Source organism: Oratosquilla oratoria, chromosome 40, assembly GCF_046742065.1.
Source record: "Oratosquilla oratoria isolate Oo_2021 chromosome 40, ASM4674206v1, whole genome shotgun sequence".
Classification (NCBI taxonomy): domain Eukaryota; kingdom Metazoa; phylum Arthropoda; class Malacostraca; order Stomatopoda; family Squillidae; genus Oratosquilla; species Oratosquilla oratoria.
Window position 1 is genome coordinate 19,118,228 of NC_134816.1, and position 26,077 is coordinate 19,144,304.

Genomic DNA, 26,077 nt, shown 5'->3' on the forward strand with positions numbered 1-26,077 from the left:
GTGTAGGTGTTAAGTTTTGAAATAATGAGTATGAAGTACTCCGTGGACTTAAAAAAACAAAAAAAAAAAAGTGTGTATACACTTATATAATATATATAAAGTCAAACTATGTATGCAAAAAAATACCTTTATCAATATGATATATATATTACACAACTCAAACTAGTTATGCAAAAAAGAAACAATTTTATTTAACAATATATCGTATATATATACGTATGTAAAATTATATATATATATATGTATATATATATATATATATATATATATATATCAAACTAGTATGCAAAAAAGACTATCTATTTATCAATATATATCGTATATATATTAACGTATATTTTAGAAATATATTTTCTTTTCTAAAGTTATCCCTGTTTTCGTTTTCTCTTGTGTTTTTGATCAAACGAAACATAAATTGTATAAGATTATAAAACCATAAAATGATGTAATGACGAGATGGGACAATATATATGACGATTAGATAATGCTATGAAATTAAGAGAAAATGTTTCATTTGAAAATAATTGCATAAGCGTGTGTAGGTGTTAAGTTTGGCCATAATGGGTTAATACTGTAAAAAAAAAAATCTTTACATGTTTATATATATATATAATAAAAAAAAGTCTCTATGTAGATATATATATAAAAGAAGTCAAACTAGTATGCAAAAAATAAATTTAGTTACCATTCTCATATATAGACATATATATAGATGTACATAACTAGTATGCAAAAAAATACATTTAGTTACCATTATCTCATATATATATATATATATATATACATTTTTTTTTTCTAACGTTACCCTTAAATTCGTTTTCTCTTATCTTTTTGATCAAACGAAACTTACAATAATTAATATTTAAACCACAAAATATAACATGGTAAAATATATACGACAATTAGATAACGCTATGAAATTAAGAGGTGGTTTCATTTCAAATTGATTGCATAAGTAGGTGTTAAGTTTTGAAATAATGGGTTGAAGTACTCGTGGAATTGGAAAAAATCCGTAGGTGTATATACATATAAAAAGTCAAACTAGTATGCAAAATATACTTTTATTCATTTACCCTTATCTTAAATATATATATATATATATATATATATATATAATGTGTGTATATACTCTTATGCAATTCTGTTGCCTGTTCACGTAGTATTCAAATACTGCTTTACCAAATATGCTTTGAGGCATGTCATTTATTAGCTTACTATTTTGACTTTGTCCACAAGTAGTTCCAGCCATCATTTCCACTCTTGCACATATGAAACTGTTATCAAATATGTACAATATTTTCCCATCATCGTTATATCCTTCACCACTCCTGTCGTTTATTATTTGCATAATAGTGTGATCTTGTATTTGGAGACGAGGGTAATTTTCTTTTCTGTATTAGTTATATATACATGTTTCCAATGATTGTGATGTTAATTGGGGACAAATTGCAAGACTTTGTAACCAGAATCAGTCATTTTATTCCCACATTATTTATTATTCGTATTGGAGAACGACACCGGTGTCTAACCCTTTCCTCGATGGGTTCCAGAAAATCCAACTTTGGTTTGGGACGAGTCTCGGTTTTTTTTGCTAGTAACTGTCTTGTCTCAGAGAAGATACCAGTTTTTCACGTCATTTATGCTTATATATAGATATATTTATATATATATATATTTTTTTTAGGGAATAAAAAAAATAATAAAAAATTACGATAAGACCTTTGACTGTACGCAGATTAATTTTTGTCTTTATAATGGGCTAAGGTACATGAAGAAACAGATGCAAAATTATTATATTCTGATCAGTCAGTCACGAGAAATAATCCAAAGTGGATGGGGGTAAAAATAACGGAAAAAGAAAAAAAAAAAAAAATCCTAATAGTCCTTGACAGGACATAATTCTGCTTCCAAATGCTGAATCCGAAAAGGATTTGCAGTTGAAAATTAGAAGTTTTGAATATGAATCAAGTTAAATGTCCAAAAATCAAGTTTTTCAGGAATGAGCGTCAATTTTTTTTGTTCATGGCTACTGGTCCCCATTCATATTTAGGATGTTATGGTGTTGAAAGGATATCATAGGCACCTCCCTACTCTTTATTGCCAGCTTTTGATTAATTACAGGTTTACATGATGAATCCAATTAGTATCCACCAGGGTTCATTGCTCAGGATCCAAGCGGGCACTTTTCCTTTTCTTGGCAAGATCGATGCATCTTTGGCGACAGACGATCTTTATCTGCCATCCTAAGCTGTTTTAGGGCAGCACTGGTTATTCACAACTGCAACTTTAGCACAGAATTCAACTCTAGAAAATAGTACGTCTCACTTGAAAGACAGGCTACAAGTCGCGTTCACATACTGTACGACGGTACGCTAAGCAGTCAGGGCTCTGTTGCCATATCGTATGCTATTCTTTATCATACAAAAGCAAAATATTGCGCAAAATACGCACCTTCTTTTGTTAGCAAATATATGTAACAACAGAAAGCGGGATATGCAGTACACAGTGCACACGATACAGCCACAGTAAGGTAGGGGGTACTGTATTATATTTTGTTTATATAGTAAAAATCAAGTTACAACATTCATACTCGGTCACGAGATAGCTAATGAGCAACACTTTTAGAGAAAATATTTTTATTTATTTATTTTTTGTTATTATTATTATTTTCTGATGGACGATCCCCTTAAGCCAGTTTCCATGGGATCAAGTAGACAGGCAGGCAGGCAGGCAGGCAGGCGCGATTCGTGTAGTCTGTTTTGCCACTACACTATTCGTCAGCGTCTGTCACCGGCCGCAGGTTAAATTGCTTCGAGTAACCTGGCAGGATGGAAACAAATAAATTAGGACAAAATAGAAAATGGGTTCTAAACACATTGAGAGATTAAAAAAACTTCCTGGTCATTTGCCGTTCTAAGGCGTCATACACGATGGAGTAGTAACTATTGCCTCGAGTTTAGTTGGTCGAAAACCTATCTACATCCCCAACAACAACAACAGTCTGTCCCTGGGCTCTCTCTCTCCAACAGGTATCTGGAAGAAGGAACTTTGGTCCAGTCTGCATTGTTTTGGTGTACGACTGTTTCCATGTCACAAGCAGAAAGTAGAGGGATAAGAGGAAAGCAGCCGTCAATTCCCAGCTTCCAGGGTATTGGGGGGGGAGTATCAACCGGCATATTTTGACCTGTTTATCTTTTAAAGATGTTATATAACTTTACAATAGTCTAGCTTGTCCCGAACTCTACCTTGTCACAAAAATAAAAAAAGGTCCTTAAGTCTACAAAACCGTTCCTATAGTCTTAAATTCGTCCTGAAAGTCTGAAAATCTCCCTAATGTTTGGTAGTCGTTCCTGAAGTCTGGGAACACCCACCCCACTCCTAAAGTCTTGGGGGGGGGGGGACCGCTCCTGAAGTCTGAACACACACACCCCGCTCCTGAAGTCTGAAACGCCTCCCCCCGCTCCTGAAGTCTGAAAAGCACTGCTGCCTAAGTCTAAAGCCCCCCTCCCTGAAGTATTGGGGCCGGGGGGGGATCTTCACTCTGAACCCCCCATTCCTGGTCTGCAAAAGACCTGCTCCTTAAAAATGAAACCCACCACTGCTCCTGAAGTCTGAAACTCCCCCGCTTATGAAGTCTGGAAACACTACCCCCCCCCCCACTCCTAAGTCTGGTTAGATAAAAAAAAAAAAAAAAAAAAAAAAACGCTCCTGATGTCGGAAAAACCAAACTCCTCAAGTCCAAAAACCCCGCTCCTTATATCTGAAGCCCCCCCCCCGCCCCGCTCCTAAAGTCTGAGCCCCCCAACCTGCTGAAGTCTTAACCCCCCCCCCCCCGATGTATTAAAAAAACTCCTTAAATCTGAAACCCCCACCGCTCCCGAAGTACGAAATGCCCCACTCAATTCTCAACCCAAGACTCCTGCAATCTGAACCTCCTAACTCCTTAAGTCTGAAACCCCTCCCCCGCTCCTGAAGTCTAAAACCCCTCCCCCAGCTCCTCAAGTCTGAAATACCTCCCTCCACTCCTGAAGTTTGAAAACCCTCCCCCAGCTCCTCAAGTCTGAAATACCTCCCTCCGCTCCTGAAGTTTGAAAACCCTCCCCCAGCTCCTGAATTCTGAAAGCCCCCTGCTCATAAAGTCTCAAACCTTTATAGTTAAAGTCTGAAACCTTTATAGTTAAAACTATAAAAACACTTAAAACTAAATAGTCAAACCTATAAAAATACTTAACTATAAAAAAAATAATTATAAACTATATCATAAACTATAGAAATAGTTATAAACTATAATAATAATTAACTATAAAACATTTAAAAACTATTTAGTTAAAAACTGTAATAATTAATAAACATATGATTTAATATTATAGATAATAAAATATAAAGTAATAAATATATAAAATAATAAAACTATAGTTAAAAGCTATATAGTTAAAAACTATATATTTAAAAGCTGTAAGTTAAATACTATAACAGTTAAAACTATCACAAAAACTATCACAAGTTAAAAACTATCACAACTATCACAAGTTAAAATCTATTCAATTGTTAAAAACAATCACAATAGTTCCAAACTATCACAACAGTTCCAAACTATCACAACAGTTCCAAACTATCACAACAGTTCCAAACTATCACAACGGTTCCAAACTATCACAACGGTTCCAAACTATCACAACGGTTCCAAACTATCACAACGGTTCCAAACTATCACAACGGTTCCAAACTATCACAATGGTTCAAAACTATCACAATGGTTCAAAACTATCACAACAGTTCAAAACTATCACAACAGTTCAAAACTATCACAACAGTTCAAAACTATCACAACAGTTCAAAACTATCAGAATAGTTTAAACTATATAAATAGTTTAAACTATATAATTGGTTAAAACTATAAAAATAGTTAAAACTATAAATAGTTAAAACTATAAAAATACTTAACTATAAAAAAGTTATAAACTATAATATAAACTAGTAATATTTATAAACCATAATAATAATAATTAACTAAAAATATTTAAAAACTAAAGTTAAAATAATGATAATAAATGGAAAAAAAAAATAGTTGAAGAAAGAAAACTAGCGAAAGCCAAATGGTTGATGAATACGACTGATGGACAACTAACAAGAATATTGCAAAAGAAGACGAGAGAAGCTAGACGAATAATTAGAAAAAAGAAAAGGCAACAGATAAACAAAGAGCTAGATAGAATAGATCAGGATGCTAAAGAAGGCAAGGTTATGGAACAGTATGAAGGGGTAAGGAAACTTAGGAAGGGATATCAACCAAGAACAAAGATGATAAAAGATAAAAATGGTGAAATTTTGATTCATGAGAAAGAGGTCATGGAACCATGGGAAGAATATTTTAGGGAACTCTTAAATAGACCTGAACCTGAAAATCCCTTGATTAGTAAAAATATACAAGGACCAGAGGATTATTACCTGGAGGAACCATCGCTGGAGGAAATGAGAAAATGCATCACAGTTTTAAATAGTAAAAAAGCTCCAGGAAAAGATAACATCCCAGCAGTACAACTCTTAAAATTAGGTCAAGCTTCAGAAAGAAAATGGACACAATTAATACAGCTAGTATGGAGAAAGGAAAGAATACCATCATCATGGAATGAAGGAGTGATAACACCAATACATAAGAAAGGAAATAAAAACCAATGTATAAATTACAGGGGCATTACACTGTTACAGACTGGATATAAGATCCTTGCTAGAGTAGGTACTATATACCAGATTGAAGGTATACACAGTGTGGAATAGGAGATTATCAGTGTGGATTTAGGAGTGGAAAGTCAACGATTGACCATATTTTCACATTAAAACAAGTAACAGAAAGCATGGGAGTAGAATACCATGCAATACCATTTGTTTATCGATTTCAAGCAAGCGTACGGCAGTATATACAGTGTATGGGGCATACTAAAGGAATTTGGAATACCGGACAAGATAATACCTTTAATATAAGTGTCTTACAAACACAAAATCAGTGGCAAGGGTTGATGGAAGATATTCGGAATGTTTCGAAATCGAGAATGGCTTGAGGCAAGGATGTGTGTTATCTTCTTTGCTGTTTAACTTGGTGATGGAGAAAATAACTAGGACAATGATAAATAGAGGTCGATGTAAACTGGACAACATTAAAGTCAATAATCTAACATTTGCCTATGATGTGGACCTAATTGCCCAGAGTTGAGATGATTTCAAAGATCCAATCACCCCACTAAGAGAGACAGCAGAGAGAGTTGGGCTGCAAATAAATTTCCATGAAACCAATGTGTATCAGCAGAGAGGAGAGCAACGTATAGGATGTGTTTTTCAAAGACAAGAGAATAGAGGAGGTAGAGAGTTTCAGATATCTAGGTGCGACAGTAACAAATAGAAACAGATGTTATTTTAGCCTTGTATCATTATTAAAGAAGAAAAGCACATCAAGAAATACAAAATTAAGAATCTACAATACAATCCTACAACCTAGTTTTATATGCCAGAGACATGGAGCTTAACAAAACAAATGGAACAAAGACTACTGGTGTTCGAGAATACAATATTGAGGCGAATTACTGGACCAGTTTTGGATGAAAATGAGAATAGGTGGAGAGGGCAACACAATAATGAGCTATGGGAAATAACTAAACAAGAGAAAATAACATGTTATACGTAGACCAAAATTGAGATGGATGGGCATGTGGCGCGTATGGAGGACCATAGAATGCCAAAACCAGTTATGATGGGTAGAATGCCTGGAACAAGACCCAGAGACCTCAAATGAGATGGATAGATGGAGTGGATGCAGAGATGGACAGAAGGGGAATATTTCAAATAACCTGGATGGAAGCAGCACAGAAATAGTTTAAACTATAATCATAAACTAACGTTAAAAACTATTATAGATAAAATTATAATAATAATCAAAAGCCTTATAACAATAATTTTATTATATAATATACATACATACATATACCAAGGCTTTTTCCCCCTTCCAAGGGAGGTAGCCAAAAAGGGAAAGGCATAAAAACACTCCCACCCATTTCATCCCCAAATACACTCCACACCCCTCCCACCCTTCCTCTCATCTGAGCACCTCCTGGATGACGGGTCATCCCTGCACCCCGCCCACCGCCCTGGGTCAGAAGCAGTGTCGCAAGACACAGTACATCCACAGCAAGGCCGCTTCATTTAATCGGCGACCCCCTCTCTCCGTCCCCCTTTGCATATAAGGAGAGGACGGGGAGAAATCCCTTCAGGCTGCGTCAAAATTTACTCACACATACTACCCCACCCCCCACCCCCCCCCCGCCCATTCCTCCTCATGCAGTCACAACATCATCCATATACAACCATTCTCCACTCACCTCTGTCTTCCGTCCTCTCCCTTCCTTCCTCAACAGACATTCCCCTCTTCCCCAAAGCCCCCTTCACCCCATCCATCCACCTCATCCTAGGACGTCCCCTCATGTTCACTCCCTCCACATCTGCCTTCCATACCTCTTTTACTAGTCTTTCTTCACTCATTCTTTCCATGTGTCCAAACCATCCTAATATTCTTTCATCAACCCTATATCCCAAATCCTTTTTCACCCCTGTTCTCCTCCTCACCTCCTCATTTCCCACTCTATCCAGCCTAGTAACCCCCACCATACTTCTCAGACACCTCATCTCAAACACATTCAAACTCCTTCTCTCTTCTTCTCTTATGTTCCACGTTTCTGCCCCATACAGTGCTGTTGGCACAATCACTCCTTCATACAGTCTCCTCTTCGCATCCATTCCCAAATGTCTATATAATATAAATAAGATATAATATAATATAAATAAGATATAAAAATAATGAAAATATTTATAAAATGTATATAAATAGTTAAAGGCTATATAGTTAAAACTAGAGTTAAAAACTATCACAATACTTAAAAAATCACAACTTAAAAAACCACAACACTTAAAATAACCACAACGCTTAAAAAAACCACAACGCTTAAAAAAACCACAACGCTTAAAAAACCACAACGCTCGAAAAACCACAACTTAAAAAAATCAACAACAAAAAAAAAATCACAACTTAAAAAAATCAGTTAAAAACTAACAGTAATTAAAAACTTTCAGTTAAGCTATCAAAACAGTTAAAAATATCAAAAAAGTTAAAAATATCAAAAGTTAAATATCAAAATAGTGAAAACTATCAAAACAATTAAAACTATCATAATTAAAACTCAAAATAGTTTTAACTCAAAATAGTTTAAACTCTCAATGTAGTTTAAATTATAAAAAGTTAAACTATAGTTAGAAGTATAAACATACTTAAAACCTATGTGAAATAGTTATAAACTATAAAACAATCATAAACTATAGTTACAAACTATTATAAACTATAAAAACAGTGGAAAACTATTAGTTAAAAACTATAATAACAATTAAAAACCATATAATAAATACTTTATAGTATAATGATAATTTATATAAAAATAATAAAATATAATATAATAATATACTATAAAGTTCAAAGCTATATAGTTCAAAGCTATAGTTCAAAATTGTATAGTTCAAAGCTATATAGTTCAAAGCTATATAGTTCACAGCTATATATTTCAGAGCTATATAGTTCAAATATATATAGTTCAAAGCTATAAAGTTAAAAAAACAACTTAAAAAAATTACTACAAAAAAGAATCACAACTCAAAAAAATCAGTTAAAAACTAACAGAATAAATAAAAACTATCATATTGGTTAAAACTATCATATTGGTTAAAACTATCATATTAGTTAAAACTATCATATTAGTTAAAACTATCATATTAGTTAAAACTATCATATTGGTTAAAACTATCATATTGGTTAAAACTATCATATTGTTTAAAACTATCATATTGGTTAAACCTATCAAAATAGTTCAAGCCTATCAAAATAGTTCAAAACTACCAGAATAGTTCAAAACTATCAAAATAGTTCAAAACTATCAATATAGTTCAAAACTATCAAAATAGTTCAAAACTATCAAATTAGTTCAAAAATATCAAAATAGTTCAAAACTATCAACATAGTTCACATATAAAATAGTTCACATATAAAATAGTTCAAAACTATAAAAAGTTCAAAACTATAAAAATAGTTCAAAACTATAAAAATAGTTCAAAACTATAAAAATAGTTCAAAACTATAAAAATAGTTCAAAACTATAAAAATAGTTCAAAACTATAAAAATAGTTCAAAATTATAAAAAGTTCAAAATTATAAAAATAGTTCAAAACCATCACAATAGATCAAAACCATCACAATAGATCAAAACCATAACAATAGATCAAAACCATCACAATAGATCAAAACCATCAAAACAGTCAAACCATCAAAACAGTCAAACCATCAAAACAGTCAAACCATCAAAACAGTCAAACCATCAAAACAGTCAAACTATCAAAATAGTCAAACTATCAAAATAGTCAAACTATCAAAATAGTTAAAAACTATCAAAATAGTTCAAAACTATAAAAATAGTGAAAAACTATCACAATTTTTCAAAACTATAAAAATTGTTAAAAACTATCAAAATATTTAAAAACTATCAAATAGTTGGAAACTATCAAATAGTTGGAAACTATCAAATAGTTGGAAACTATCAAATAGTTGGAAACTATCAAATAGTTGGAAACTATCAAATAGTTGGAAACTATCAAATAGTTGGAAACTATCAAATAGTTGGAAACTATCAAATAGTTCAAAACTATCAAATAGTTCAAAACTATCAAATAGTTCAAAACTATCAAAATAGTTCAAAACTATCAAAATAGTTCAAAACTATCAAAATGGTTCAAAACTATCAAATAGTTCAAAACTATCAAATAGTTCAAAACTATCAAATAGTTCAAAACTATCAAATAGTTCAAAACTATCAAATAGTTCAAAACTATCAAATAGTTCAAAACTATCAAATAGTTCAAAACTAACAATCATTCAAAACAATCACATAGTTCAAAACTATCAAATAGTTCAACACTATCACAATAGTTCAAAACTATCACAATAGTTCAAAACTATCACAATAGTTCAAAACTATCACAATAGTTCAAAACTATCACAATAGTTCAAAACTATCACAATAGTTCAAAACTATCACAATAGTTCAAAACTATCACAATAGTTCAAAACTACAATAGTTCAAAACTATCACAATAGTTCAAAACTATCACAATAGTTCAACTCTATCAATAGATCTAAAATATAACAATAGTTCTCAAATATCTCAATAGTTCTAAACTATATCAATAGTTCAAAACTATCACAATAGTTCAAAACTATCACATATTTCAAAACTATCACAATAGTTCAAAACTATCACAATAGTTCAAAACTATCACAATAGTTCAAAACTATCACAATAGTTCAAAACTATCACAATAGTTCAAAACTATCACAATAGTTCAAAACTATCACAATAGTTCAAAACTATCACAATAGTTCAAAACTATCACAATAGTTCAAAACTATCACAATAGTTCAAAACTATCACAATAGTTCAAAACTATCACAATAGTTCAAAACTATCACAATAGTTCAAAACTATCACAATAGTTCAAAACTATCACAATAGTTCAAAACTATCACAATAGTTCAAAACTATCACAAGTTCAAAACTATCACAAGTTCAAAACTATCACAATAGTTCAAAACTATCACAATAGTTCAAAACTATCACAATAGTTCAAAACTATCACAATAGTTCAAAACTATCACAATAGTTCAAAACTATCACAATAGTTCAAAACTATCACAATAGTTCAAAACTATCACAATAGTTCAAAACTATCACAATAGTTCAAAACTATCACAATAGTTCAAAACTATCACAATAGTTCAAAACTATCACAATAGTTCAAAACTATCACAATAGTTCAAAACTATCACAATAGTTCAAAACTATCACAATAGTTCAAAACTATCACAATAGTTCAAAACTATCACAATAGTTCAAAACTATCACAATAGTTCAAAACTATCACAATAGTTCAAAACTATCACAATAGTTCAAAACTATCACAATAGTTCAAAACTATCACAATAGTTCAAAACTATCACAATAGTTCAAAACTATCACAATAGTTCAAAACTATCACAATAGTTCAAAACTATCACAATAGTTCAAAACTATCACAATAGTTCAAAACTATCACAATAGTTCAAAACTATCACAATAGTTCAAAACTATCACAATAGTTCAAAACTATCACAATAGTTCAAAACTATCACAATAGTTCAAAACTATCACAATAGTTCAAAACTATCAAAAGTTCAAAACTATCAAAAGTTCAAAACTATCAAAAGTTCAAAACTATCAAAATGGTTCAAAACTATCAAAATGGTTCAAAACTATCAAAATAGTTCAAAACTATCAAAATGGTTCAAAACTATCAAAATGGTTCAAAACTATCAAAATGGTTCAAAACTATCAAAATGGTTCAAAACTATCAAAATGGTTCAAAACTATCAAAATGGTTCAAAACTATCAAAATGGTTCAAAACTATCAAAATGGTTCAAAACTATCAAAATGGTTCAAAACTATCAAAATGGTTCAAAACTATCAAAATGGTTCAAAACTATCAAAATGGTTCAAAACTATCAAAATGGTTCACAACTATCAAAATGGTTCACAACTATCAAAATGGTTCACAACTATCAAAATGGTTCAAAACTATCAAAATGGTTCAAAACTATCAAAATGGTTCAAAACTATCAAAATGGTTCAAAACTATCAAAATGGTTCAAAACTATCAAAATGGTTCAAAACTATCAAAATAGTTCAAAACTATCAAAATAGTTCAAAACTATGAAAAGTTCAAAACTATCAATAGTTCAAAACTATCAAAATAGTTCAAAACTATCAAAATAGTTCAAAACTATCAAAATAGTTCAAAACTATCAAAATAGTTCAAAACTATCAAAATAGTTCAAAACTATCAAAATAGTTCAACAATATGAAATTAGTTCAACAATATGAAAATAGTTCAAAACTATCAAAATAGTTCAAAACTATCAAAATAGTTCAAAACTATCAAAATAGTTCAAAACTATCAAAATAGTTCAAAACTATCAAAATAGTTCAAAACTATCAAAATAGTTCAAAACTATCAAAATAGTTAAAACTATCAAAATAGTTAAAACTATCAAAATAGTTAAAACTATCAAAATAGTTAAAACTATCAAAATAGTTAAAACTATCAAAATAGTTAAAAGTATCAAAATAGTTAAAACTATCAAAATAGTTAAAACTATCAAATAGTTAAAACTATCAAAATAGTTAAAACTATCAAATAGTTAAAACTATCACAAGTAAGAAATAAAGAAATAATAAAATATAATAAAATATACTATAAAATAATAAAACTATAAAGTTCAAAGCTATATAGTTCAAAGCTACATAATTCAAAGCTATATAGTTAAAAACTATATAGTTAAAAACTATAGTTAAAAACTAGTTAAAAACTCAATTTAAAGAAATCACAACTTAAAGATATCACTTAAAATATTAACTTCAAAAATCACAACTTAAAAAAATAACTCAAAAAATCACTTAAAATATTAACTTCAAAAATCACAACAAAAATCACAACTTAAAAAAATCACTCAAAAAATCACTTAAAATATTAACTTAAAAATTAAAATTAAAAAAATCACAACTAAGAAAAAAAAATAACTAAAAAATCACAACTCAAAAAAATCAGTTAAAAACTAACAGAATAATTAAAAACTTTCATAGTTAAAAACTATCAAAATAATTTGAACTACCAATATAGTTAGAACTACAAAAATAGTTAAAACTACAAAAAATAGTTAAAACTACAAAAATAATTAAAACTATCAAAATAGTTAAAAATATCAAGTTAAAAATATCTAAATAGTTAAACTATCTAAATAGTTAAACCTATCTAAATAGTTAAAACTATCCAGTTTAAACTATCAAAATCGTTTAACCTATAAAAAGTTAAACTATAGTTAGAAGTATAAAAATATTTAAAACCTATGAGAAAGTTATAAACTATAAAGCAATCAAACCTTAGTTATAAAATATAATAATCAACTATAAAAACAGTTAAACACTATTATAGTTAAAAACTATACTAACAATTAAAAACCATATAATAAATAATTTAATATAGTATAAATAAAAATAATAATTATATAATAAAAGATTTAAACTATAAAGTTCAAAGCTATTTAGTTCAAAATTATATAGTTCAAAATAATATAGTTCAAAATTATACAATTCAAAGCTATATAGTTCAAAGCTATATAGTTCAAAGCTATATAGTTCAAAGCTATATAGTTCAAAGCTATATAGTTCAAAGCTATATAGTTCAAAGCTATATAGTTCAATGCTATATAGTTCAAAGCTATATAGTTCAAAGCTATATAGTTCAAAGCTATATAGTTCAAAGCTATATAGTTAAAATCAACTTAAAAAATCACAACTCAAAAAAATCACTTACAATATTAACTTCAAAAATAACAACTTAAAAAATCACAACTTAAAAAAATCACTTAAAACATTAACTTCAAAAATCACAACTTAAAAAAAATCACAACTCAAAAAAATCACAACTCATAAAAACACTTAAAATATCAACTTAAAAAATAAACTTAAAATAATCACAACTAAAAAAAAATAACTAAAAAATCACAACTCACAAATATCAGTTAAAAACTAACAGTATAATTAAAAACTTTCATAGTTAAAAACTATCAAAATAGTTTAAACTACCAATATAGTTAAAACTACCAATATAGTTAAAACTACCAAAATAGTTAAAACTACCAAAATAGTTAAAACTACCAAAATAGTTAAAACTACCAAAATAGTTAAAACTACCAAAATAGTTAAAACTATCTAAATAGTTAAAACTATCTAAATAGTTAAAACTATCTAAATAGTTAAAACTATCTAAATAGTTAAAACTATCTAAATAGTTAAAACTATCCAGTTTAAACTATCAAAATAGTTTAACCTATAAAAAGTTAAACTATAGTTAGAAGTATAATAATATTTAAAACCTATGAGAAATAGTTATAAACTATAAAACAATCAAACTTTAGTTATAAACTATAATAATCAACTATAAAAACAGTTAAACACTATTATAGTTAAAAACTATACTAACAATTAAAAACCATATAATAAATAATTTAATATAGTATAAATAAAAATAATAAATATTATATAATAAAAGATTTAAACTATAAAGTTCAAAGCTATTTAGTTCAAAGCTATATAGTTCAAAGCTATATAGTTCAAAATTATACAATTCAAAGCTATACAGTTCAAAGCTATACAGTTCAAAGCTATATAGTTCAAAGCTATATAGTTCAAAGCTATATAGTTCAAAGCTATATAGTTCAAAGCTATATAGTTCAAAGCTATATAGTTCAAAGCTATATAGTTCAAAGCTATATAGTTCAAAGCTATATAGTTCAAAGCTATATAGTTCAAAGCTATATAGTTCAAAGCTATATAGTTCAAAGCTATATAGTTCAAAGCTATATAGTTCAAAGCTATATAGTTAAAATCACAACTTAAAAAAATCACGACTTAAAAAAATCACGACTTAAAAAAATCTCAACTTAAAAAATCAGAACTTAAAAAATCACAACTTAAAAAAAATCTCAACTTAAAAAAATCACAACTTAAAAAAATCACAACTTAAAAAAATCACAACTTAAAAAAATCACAACTTAAAAAAATCACAACTTAAAAAAATCACAACTTAAAAAAATTCAACTTAAAAAAATCACTTCAAAAATTAATACTAAAAATCACAACTCAAAGATTCACAACTCAAAAAAATCAGTTACAAACTAACAGAATAATTAAAACTATCAAAATAGTTCACAGATCAAAATAGTTCAAAACTATCAAAATAGTTCAAAACTATCAAAATAGTTCAAAACTATCAAAAGTTCAAAACTATCAACAGTTCAAAACTATCAAAATAGTTCAAAACTATCAAAATAGTTCAAAACTATCAAAATAGTTCAAAACTATCAGAATAGTTCAAAACTATCAAAATAGTTCAAACTATCAAAATAGTTCAAACTATCAAAATAGTTCAAACTATCAAAATAATTCAAAACAAAATAGTTCAAAACTAACAAAATAGTTCAAAACTAACAAAATAGTTCAAAACTAACAAAATAGTTCAAAACTAACAAAATAGTTCAAAACTAACAAAATAGTTCAAAACTATCACAATAGTTCAAAACTATCACATACATATACCAAGGCTTTTTCCCCCTTCCAAGGGAGGTAGCCAAAAAGGGAAAGGCATAAAAACACTCCCACCCATTTCATCCCTAAATACACTCCACACCCCTCCCACCCTTCCTCTCATCTGAGCACCTCCTGGATGACAGGTCATCCCTGCACCCTTCCCACCGCCTTGGGTCAGCTGTAGTGTCGCAAGACAGTACATCCACAGCGAGGCCGCTTCATTTAATCGGCGACCCCCCCTCTCCGTCCCCCTTTGCATATAAGGCGAGGACGGGGAGAAATCCCTTCGGGCTGCGTCAAAATTTACTCACACATACTACCCCACCCCACACTTCCCCGCCCATTCCTCCTCATGCAGTCACAACATCATCCATATACAACCATTCTCCACTCACCTCTGTCTTCCGTCCTCTCCCTTCCTTCCTCAACAGACATTCCCCACTTCCCCAAACCCCCTTCACCCCATCCATCCACCTCATCCTATCACAATAGTTCAAAACTATCACAATAGTTCAAAACTATCACAATAGTTCAAAACTATCACAATAGTTCAAAACTATCACAATAGTTCAAAACTATCACAATAGTTCAAAACTATCACAATAGTTCAAAACTATCACAATAGTTCAAAACTATCACAATAGTTCAAAACTATCACAATAGTTCAAAACTATCACAATAGTTCAAAACTATCACAATAGTTCAAAACTATCACAATAGTTCAAAACTATCACAATAGTTCAAAACTATCACAATAGTTCAAAACTATCACAATAGTTCAAAACTATCACAATAGTTCAAAACTATCACAATAGTTCAAAACTATCACAATAGTTCAAAACTATCACAATAGTTCAAAACTATCACAATAGTTCAAAACTATCACAATAGTTCAAAACTATCACAATAGTTCAAAACTATCACAATAGTTCAAAACTATCACAATAGTTCAAAACTATCACAATAGTTCAAAACTATCACAATAGTTCAAAACTATCACAATAGTTCAAAACTATCACAATAGTTCAAAACTATCACAATAGTTCAAAACTATCACAATAGTTCAAAACTATCACAATAGTTCAAAACTATCACAATAGTTCAAAACTATCACAATAGTTCAAAACTATCACAATAGTTCAAAACTATCACAATAGTTCAAAACTATCACAATAGTTCAAAACTATCACAATAGTTAAACTATCAAAATAGTTAAACTATCATAGTTAAACTATCAAAATAGTTAAATTATCAAAATAGTTAAACTATCATAGTTAAACTATCAAAAGTTAAACTATCATAGTTAAACTATCAAAATAGTTAAACTATCAATGTAGTTAAACTATCAATGTAGTTAAACTATCATAGTAGTTAAACTATCATAGTAGTTAAACTATCAAAATAGTTAATTTATCAAAGTAGTAAAACTATCAAAGTAGTAAAACTATCAAAGTAGTAAAACTATCAAAATAGTTAAACTATCAAAATAGTTAAACTATCAAAATAGTTAAACTATCAAAATAGTTAAACTATCAGAAGTAAAAACCATCAAAAGTTAAAACCATCAAAAGTTAAAACTATCAAAAGTTAAAACTATCAAAAGTTAAAACTATAAAAATATTTAACTATAAAAATAGTGAAAACTAAGAATAGTTAAAACTATAAAAATAGTTAAAACTATCAAGTTAAAATTATCAAAATAGTTAAATCTATCAAAATAGTTAAAACTATCAAGTTAAAACTATCAAAAGTTAAAACTATCAAAATAGTTAAAACTATCAAAATAGTTAAAACTATCAAAATAGTTAAAGCTATCAAAATAGTTAAAGCTATCAAAATAGTTAAAGCTATCAAAATAGTTAACTATAAAAAGTTAATCTATAGTTAGATGTATAAAAATACTTAAAACCTATGAGAAATGGTAACTATAAAACAATCATAAACTAGTTATAAACTATAGTAATCAACTATAAAAAAAAAATAAAAACTATTATTTAAAAAACTATACAAACAATTAAAAACCATATAATACTTTAATATAAATAATAATATATATATAAAAATATATAATACTATAAAATAATAAAACTATAAAGTTCAAAGCTATATAGTTCAAAGCTATATACTGTAGTTAAAAACTTAACTTAAAGAAATCACAACTTAAAAAATCACTTAAAATATTAACTTAAAAAAAAACAACTTAAAAAAATCACAACTTAAAAAAATCACAACTCAAAAAATCACATCTCAAAAAATCACAAATATTAATTTAAAAAATCACAACTTAAACAAACATCTTTAAACTTAAAAAACCAATTTAAAAAAATCACAATTAAAATAAATCAAAACTTAAAAATCAACTTAAAAAAAAATAAACTTCATAAAATCACAACTTAAAAAAATCTCAACTTCAAAAAATTACTACTACAAAAATCACAACTCAAAGAATCACAACACAAAAAAAAAATCAGTTAAAAACTAACAGAATAATTTAGAAATATCAAAATAGCTCAAAACTATTACAAGAGTTCAAAACTATCAAAATAGTTCGGAACTATCAAAATAGTTCAAAACTATCAAAGGTTAAAACTATCAAATAGTTAAAACTATCGAAATAGTTAAAACTATCAAATAGTTAAAACTATCAATATAGTTAAAACTATCAATATAGTTTAAACTATCAATATAGTTTAAACTATCAATATAGTTTAAACTATCAATATAGTTTAAACTATCAATATAGTTTAAACTATCAATATAGTTTAAACTATCAATATAGTTTAAACTATCAATATAGTTTAAACTATCAATATAGTTTAAACTATCAATATAGTTTAAACTATCAAAATAGTTTAAACTATCAAAATAGTTTAAACTATCAAAATAGTTTAAACTATCAAAATAGTTTAAACTATCAAAATAGTTTAAACTATCAAAATAGTTTAAACTATCAAAATAGTTTAAACTATCAAAATAGTTTAAACTATCAAAATAGTTTAAACTATCAAAATAGTTTAAACTATCAAAATAGTTTCAACTATCAAAATAGTTTAAGCTATCAAAATAGTTTCAACTATCAAAATAGTTTCAACTATCAAAATAGTTTCAACTATCAAAATAGTTTCAACTATCAAAATAGTTTCAACTATCAAAATAGTTTAAACTATCAAAATAATTTAAACTATCAAAATAGTTTAAACTATAAAAAGTTAATCCATAGTTAGAAGTATAAAAATACTTAAAACCTATGAGAAATAGTTATAAACTATAAAACAATCATAAACTATATAGTTATAAACTATAATAATCAACTATAAACAAGTTAAAAACTATTAGTTAAAAAACTATACTACAAATTATAAACCATATAATGCTTTAATATAAATAATAATATATATATAAATAAAATATACTATAAAATAATAAACCTATAAAGTTCATAGCTATATAGTTCAAAGCTATATAGTTCAAAGCTATATAGTTAAAAACTCAACTTAAAAGAAATCACAACTTATAAAATCACTTAGAATATTAACTTTCAAAAATCACAACTTAAAAAAATCACAACTCAAAAAATCACTTAAAATATTAACTTAAAAAATCAACTAAAAAAAATCACAACTTAAAAAAAAAACTAAAAAAAATGACAAAATAGTTTGAACTACCAAAAGTTAAAACTACCAAAATAGTTAAAACTACCAAAATAGTTAAAACTACCAAAATAGTTAAAACTACCAAAATAGTTAAAACTACCAAAATAGTTAAAACTACCAAAATAGTTAAAACTACCAAAATAGTTAAAACTACCAAAATAGTTAAAACTATCTAAATAGTTAAACCTATCTAAATAGTTAAAACTATCCAAATAGTTAAAACTATCCAAATAGTTAAAACTATATGAATAGTTTTAACTATCTAGTTTAAACTACAAAAATAGTTTAAACTATCAAAATAGTTTAAACTAAAAAAAAGTTAAACTATAGTTAGAAGTATAAAAATACTGAACCTGAGAAATATTTATAAACTATAAAACAATCACACTTTAGTTATAAACTACAATAATCAACTATAAAAAGTTAAATACTCTTAGTTAAAAACTATACTAACAATTAAAAACCATATAATAATTTAATATAGTATAAATAAATAAAAATAATAAAATATTATATAATAACATATTTAAACTATAAAGTTCAAAGCTATTTAGTTCAAAATTATATAGTTCAAAATTATATAGTTCAAAGCTATATAGTTCAAAGCTATATAGTTCAAAGCTATATAGTTCAAAGCTATATAGTTCAAAGCTATATAGTTCAAAGCTATATAGTTCAAAGCTATATAGTTCAAAGCTATATAGTTCAAAGCTATATTGTTAAAAGCTATATAGTTAAAAGCTATATAGTTAAAATCACAACTTAAAAAAATCACAACTTAAAAAACCACAACTTAAGAAAAAAATAAATAAAAAAAAACAAAAAACAAAAAACAATACCACAAAAAAAAAAAAAAAAAAAAAAAACAATAAAATCACAACTCAAAAAAACCACAACTTAACAAAACAAGTTAACAAAACCACAACTTAAAAAAAACAACTTAAAAAAAACAACTTAAAAAAACAACTTAAAAAAAACAACTTTAAAAAAATCTCAACTCAAAGAATCACAACTCAAAGAATCACAACTTAGAAAAAAGTTAAAAACTAACAGAATTAAAAAATATCAAAAGTTAGAAACAAAAAAATTGTTCAAAACTATCATATTTCAAACCTATCAAAATCCTTCAGAACTATCAAAATCCTTCAGAACTATCAAAATCCTTCAACACTATCAAAATCCTTCAACACTATCAAAATACTTCAACACTATCAAAATACTTCAACACTATCAAAATACTTCAACACTATCAAAATACTTCAACACTATCAAAATAGTTCAAAACTATAAAAAAAATTCAAAACTATCAGAATAGATCAGAACTATCAAAATAGATCAGAACTATCAAAATAGATCAAACCTATCAAAATAGATCAAACCTATCAAAATAGATCAAACCTATCAAAATAGATCAAACTATCAAAATAGATCAAACCTATCAAAATAGATCAAACCTATCAAAATAGATCAAACCTATCAAAATAGATCAAACCTATCAAAATAGATCAAACCTATCAAAATAGATCAAACCTATCAAAATAGATCAAACCTATCAAAATAAATCAAACCTATCAAAATAGATCAAACCTATCAAAATAGATCAAACCTATCAAAATAGATCAAACCTATCAAAATAGATCAAACCTATAAAAAGTTAAACTATCAAAATAGATCAAAACCATCAAAATAGTTAAACCATCAAAATAGTTAAACCATCAAAATAGTTCAACACTATCAAAATAGTTCAAAACTATAAAAAAAACATTCAAAACTATCAAAATAGATCAGAACTATCAAAATAGATCAGAACTATCAAAATAGATCAAACTATCAAAATAGATCAAACCTATCAAAATAGATCAAACCTATCAAAATAGATCAAACCTATCAAAATAGATCAAACCTATCAAAATAGATCAAACCTATCAAAATAGATCAAACCTATCAAAATAGATCAAACCTATCAAAATAGATCAAACCTATCAAAATAGATCAAACCTATCAAAATAGTTAAACTATCAAAATAGTTAAACTATCAAAATAGTTAAACTATCAAAATAGTTAAACCATCAAAATAGATCAAAACCATCAAAATAGATCAAAACCATCAAAATAGTTAAACTATCAAAATAGTTAAACTATCAAAATAGTTAAACTATCAAAACAGTTAAACTATCAAAACAGTTAAACTATCAAAACAGTTAAACTATCAAAACAGTTAAACTATCAAAACAGTTAAACTATCAAAAATGTTTAAACTATCAAAATAGTTTAAACTATCAAAATAGTTTAAACTATCAAAATAGTTTAAACTATCAAAATAGTTTAAACTATCAAAATAGTTTAAACTATCAAAATAGTTTAAACTATCAAAATAGTTTAATCAAAATAGTTTAATCAAAATAGTTTAAACTATCAAAATAGTTTAAACTATCAAAATAGTTTAAATTATCAAATAAGTTTAAACTATCAAAAGTTAAACTATAGTTAGAAGTATAAAAATACTTAAAACCTATGAGAAATAGTTATAAAGTATGAAACAATCAAACTTTATAGTTATAAACTATAATAATAAACTATTAGAACAGTTAAACACTATTATAGTTAAAAACTATACTAACAATTAAAAACCATATAATAAATAATTTAATATAGTATAAATAATATAAAATAATAAATTATATAATAAAATATTTAAACTATAAAGTTCAAAGCTATTTGGTTCAAAATTTTATAGTCCAAAATTATACAGTTCAAAGCTATATATTTCGAAGCTTTATACTTAAAAGCTTTATACTTAAAAGCTTTATACTTAAAAGCTTTATAGTTAAAAGCTTTATAGTTAAAAGCTATATAGTTAAAAGCTATATAGTTAAAAGCTATATAGTTAAAAGCTATATTGTTAAGAGCTATATAGTTAAAAACACAACTTAATAATCCACAACTTAATAATCCACAACTTAATAATCCACAACTTAATAATCCACAACTTAATAATCCACAACTTAATAATCCACAACTTAATAATCCACAACTTAATAATCCACAACTTAATAATCCACAACTTAATAATCCACAACTTAATAATCCACAACTTAATAATCCACAACTTAATAATCCACAACTTAATAATCCACAACTCAAAAAAATCACAACTTAAAAAATAACTTCAAAAAATAAAAAATAAAAATCACAACTCAAAGAATCAAATAAAAAAAAAATCGGTTCAAAACTAACAAAATTTCAAACTATCACAATAGTTCAAAACTATCACAATAATTCAAAACTATACAAATAGTTCAAAACTATCACAATAGTTCAAAACTATGACAATAGTTAAACTATCACAATAGTAAAACTATCAAAATAGTAAAACTATCAAAATAGTAAAAACTATCAAAATAGTAAAAACTATCAAAATAGTAAAAACTATCATAGTAAAAACTATCATAGTAAAAACTATCATAGTAAAAACTATCATAGTAAAAACTATCATAGTAAAAACTATCATAGTAAAAACTATCATAGTAAAAACTATCATAGTAAAAACTATCAAAGTAAAAACTATCAAAGTAAAATCTATCATAGTAAAAACCATCAAAATAGTAAAAACTATCAAAATAGTAAAAACTATCAAAATAGTAAAAACTATCAAAATAGTAAAAACTATCAAAATAGTAAAAACTATCAAAATAGTAAAAACTATCAAAATAGTAAAAACTATCAAAATAGTAAAAACTATCAAAATAGTAAAAACTATCAAAATAGTAAAAACTATCAAAATAGTAAAAACTATCAATAGTAAAAACTATCAATAGTAAAAACTATCAATAGTAAAAACTATCCAGTTAAAACTATCCAGTTAAAACTATCCAGTTAAAACTATCCAGTTAAAACTATCCAGTTAAAACTATCCAGTTAAAACTATCCAGTTTAAACTATCCAGTCTAAACTATCCAGTCTAAACTATCCAGTCTAAACTATCCAGTCTAAACTATCCAGTCTAAACTATCCAGTCTAAACTATCCAGTCTAAACTATCCAGTCTAAACTATCCAGTTTAAACTATCCAGTTAAAACTATCCAGTTAAAACTATCCAGTTAAAACTATCCAGTTAAAACTATCCAGTTAAAACTATCAAAATAGTTAAAACTATCAAAATAGTTAAAACTATCAAAATAGTTAAAACTATCAAAATAGTTAAAACTATCAAAATAGTTAAAACTATCAAAATAGTTAAAACTATCAAAATAGTTAAAAATATCAAAATAGTTTAAACTATCAAAATAGTTTAAACTATAAAAAGTTAATCTATAGTTAGATGTATAAAAACACTTATAACCTAGGAGAAAGTTATAAACTATAAAACAATCATAAACTATAGTTATAAACTATAATAACCAACTATAAAAAAAAGTTAAAAACTATTAGTTAAAAAAAACTAATATAACAATTAAAAACCATACAACACTTTAATATAAATAATATATATAAAAATAATCAAATACTATAAAATAATAAAACTATAAAGTTCAAAGCTATATAGTTCAAAGCTACATAGTTCAAAGCTATATAGTTAAAAACTATATAGTTAAAAAATATATAGTTAAAAACTCAACTTAAATCACAACTTAAAGAAATCACAACAAAAAATCACTTAAAATATTAACTTAAGAAATCAACTTAAAAAAATCACAACTTAAAAAATCACAACTCAAAAAATCACTAAAAATATTAACTTAAAAAAATCACAACTTAAAAAATCAGAACTTAAATCACAACTTAAAAAAATAAAAAATAAAAAAATCACAACTCAAAAACATCAGTTGAAAACAGAATAATTAAAAACTATCATAGTTAAAAACTATCAAAATAGTTAAAACTGTCAAAATAGTTAAAACTGTCAAAATAGTTAAAACTGTCAAAATAGTTAAAACTGTCAAAATAGTTAAAACTGTCAAAATAGTTAAAACTGTCAAAATAGTTAAAACTGTCAAAATAGTTAAAACTGTCAAAATAGTTAAAACTATCAAAATAGTTAAAACTATCAAAATAGTTAAAACTATCAAAATAGTTAAAACTATCAAAATAGTTAAAACTATCAAAATAGTTAAAACTATCAAAATAGTTAAAACTATCAAAATAGTTAAAACTATCAAAATAGTTAAAACTCTCTATAGTTAAAACTCTCTATAGTTAAAACTCTCTATAGTTAAAACTATCAAAATAGTTAAAACTATCAAAATAGTTAAAACTATCAAAATAGTTAAAACTATCAAAATAGTTAAAACTATCAAAATAGTTAAAACTATCAAAATAGTTAAAACTATCAAAATAGTTAAAACTATCAAAATAGTTAAAACTATCAAAATAGTTAAAACTATCAAAATAGTTAAAACTATCAAAATAGTTAAAACTATCAAAATAGTTAAAACTATCAAAATAGTTAAAACTATCAAAAGTTAAAACTATCAAAATAGTTAAAACTATCAAAATAGTTAAAACTATCAAAATAGTTAAAACTATCAAAATAGTTAAAACTATCAAAATAGTTTAAACTATCAAAATAGTTTAAACTATCAAAATAGTTTAAACTATCAAAATAGTTTAAACTATCAAAATAGTTTAAACTATCAAAATAGTTTAAACTATCAAAATAGTTTAAACTATATAAATAGTTTAAACTATAAAAAGTTAATCTATAGTTAGATGTATAAAAATACTTATAACCTATGAGAAAGTTATAAACTATAAAACAATCATAAACTATAGTTATAAACTATAATAATCAACTATAAAAAAGTTAAAACTATTAGTTAAAAAAACTATACTAACAATTAAAAACCATACACTTTAATATAAATATATATAAAAATAATCAAATACTATAAAATAATAAAACTATAAAGTTCAAAGCTATATAGTTCAAAGCTATATAGTTAAAAACTATAGTTAAAAACTCAACTTAAATCACAACTTAAAGAAATCACAACAAAAAATCACTTAAAATATTAACTTAAGAAATCAACTTAAAAAATCACAACTTAAAAAATCAACTCAAAAAATCACTAAAAATATTAACTTAAAAAAATCACAACTTAAATCACAACTTAAAAAAATAAAAAATAAAAAAATCACAACTCAAAAACATCAGTTGAAAACAGAATAATTAAAAACTTTCATAGTTAAAAACTATCAAAATAGTTAAAACTATCAAAATAGTTAAAACTATCAAAATAGTTAAAACTATCAAAATAGTTAAAACTATCAAAATAGTTAAAACTATCAAAATAGTTAAAACTATCAAAATAGTTAAAACTATCAAAATAGTTAAAACTATCAAAATAGTTAAAACTATCAAAATAGTTTAAACTATCAAAATAGTTTAAACTATCAAAATAGTTTAAACTATCAAAATAGTTTAAACTATCAAAATAGTTTAAACTATCAAAATAGTTTAAACTATCAAAATAGTTTAAACTATCAAAATAGTTTAAACTATCAAAATAGTTTAAACTATCAAAATAGTTTAAACTATCTAAATAGTTAAAACTATCTAAATAGTTAAAACTCTCTAAATAGTTAAAACTATCTAAATAGTTAACTATCTAAATAGTTAAAACTATCTAGTTTAAACTGTCTAGTTTAAACTCTCAAAATAATTTAAACTATCAAAATAGTTTAAACTATCAAAATAGTTTAAACTATCAAAATAGTGTAAACTATAAAAAGTTAAACTATAGTAAGTATAAAAATACTTAAAACCTATGAGAAATAGTTATAAACTATAAAACAATCATAAACTATATAGTTATAAACTATAATTATCAACTATAAAAAGTTAAAAACTATTATAGTTAAAAAGTATACTTACAATTAAAAACCATATAATAAATACTTTGATATAGTATAAATAATATAAAAATAATAAATATAATAAAATAATAAAACGATAAAGTTCAAAGCGTTCAAAGCTATAAAGTTCAAAGATGACTAACAACTATTTTAAAGGGAATTATGCAAAGGCAAACAAATTCATTGCAAATCTAGATTGGGCCCAAGAATTTGCCAGTGCTAATATATATACACATACACACACACAATAGAAATACAAGATGGCACGGAAAGAAAATCAAGAGAGCCATAGAAGAGATGTG

The 26,077-nt window shown here is 26.0% G+C and overlaps 1 long non-coding RNA gene across 2 annotated transcripts in view; it reads right to left on the reverse strand.

Moving 5' to 3' along the window:
* Positions 1 to 26,077, reverse strand: part of LOC143020648 (uncharacterized) — a 171,189-nt gene that overhangs the window by 115,122 nt on the left and 29,990 nt on the right. Inside the window, exon 6 of one of the 2 annotated variants that reach the window (XR_012965912.1) lies at positions 2,081 to 2,820. The exons of the other annotated variant lie outside the window; for it this stretch is intronic. This is a non-coding gene — a long non-coding RNA (uncharacterized LOC143020648). Of the gene's footprint in view, positions 1 to 2,080; positions 2,821 to 26,077 lie in introns of those variants that run through there. 2 annotated transcript variants of the gene reach the window in all.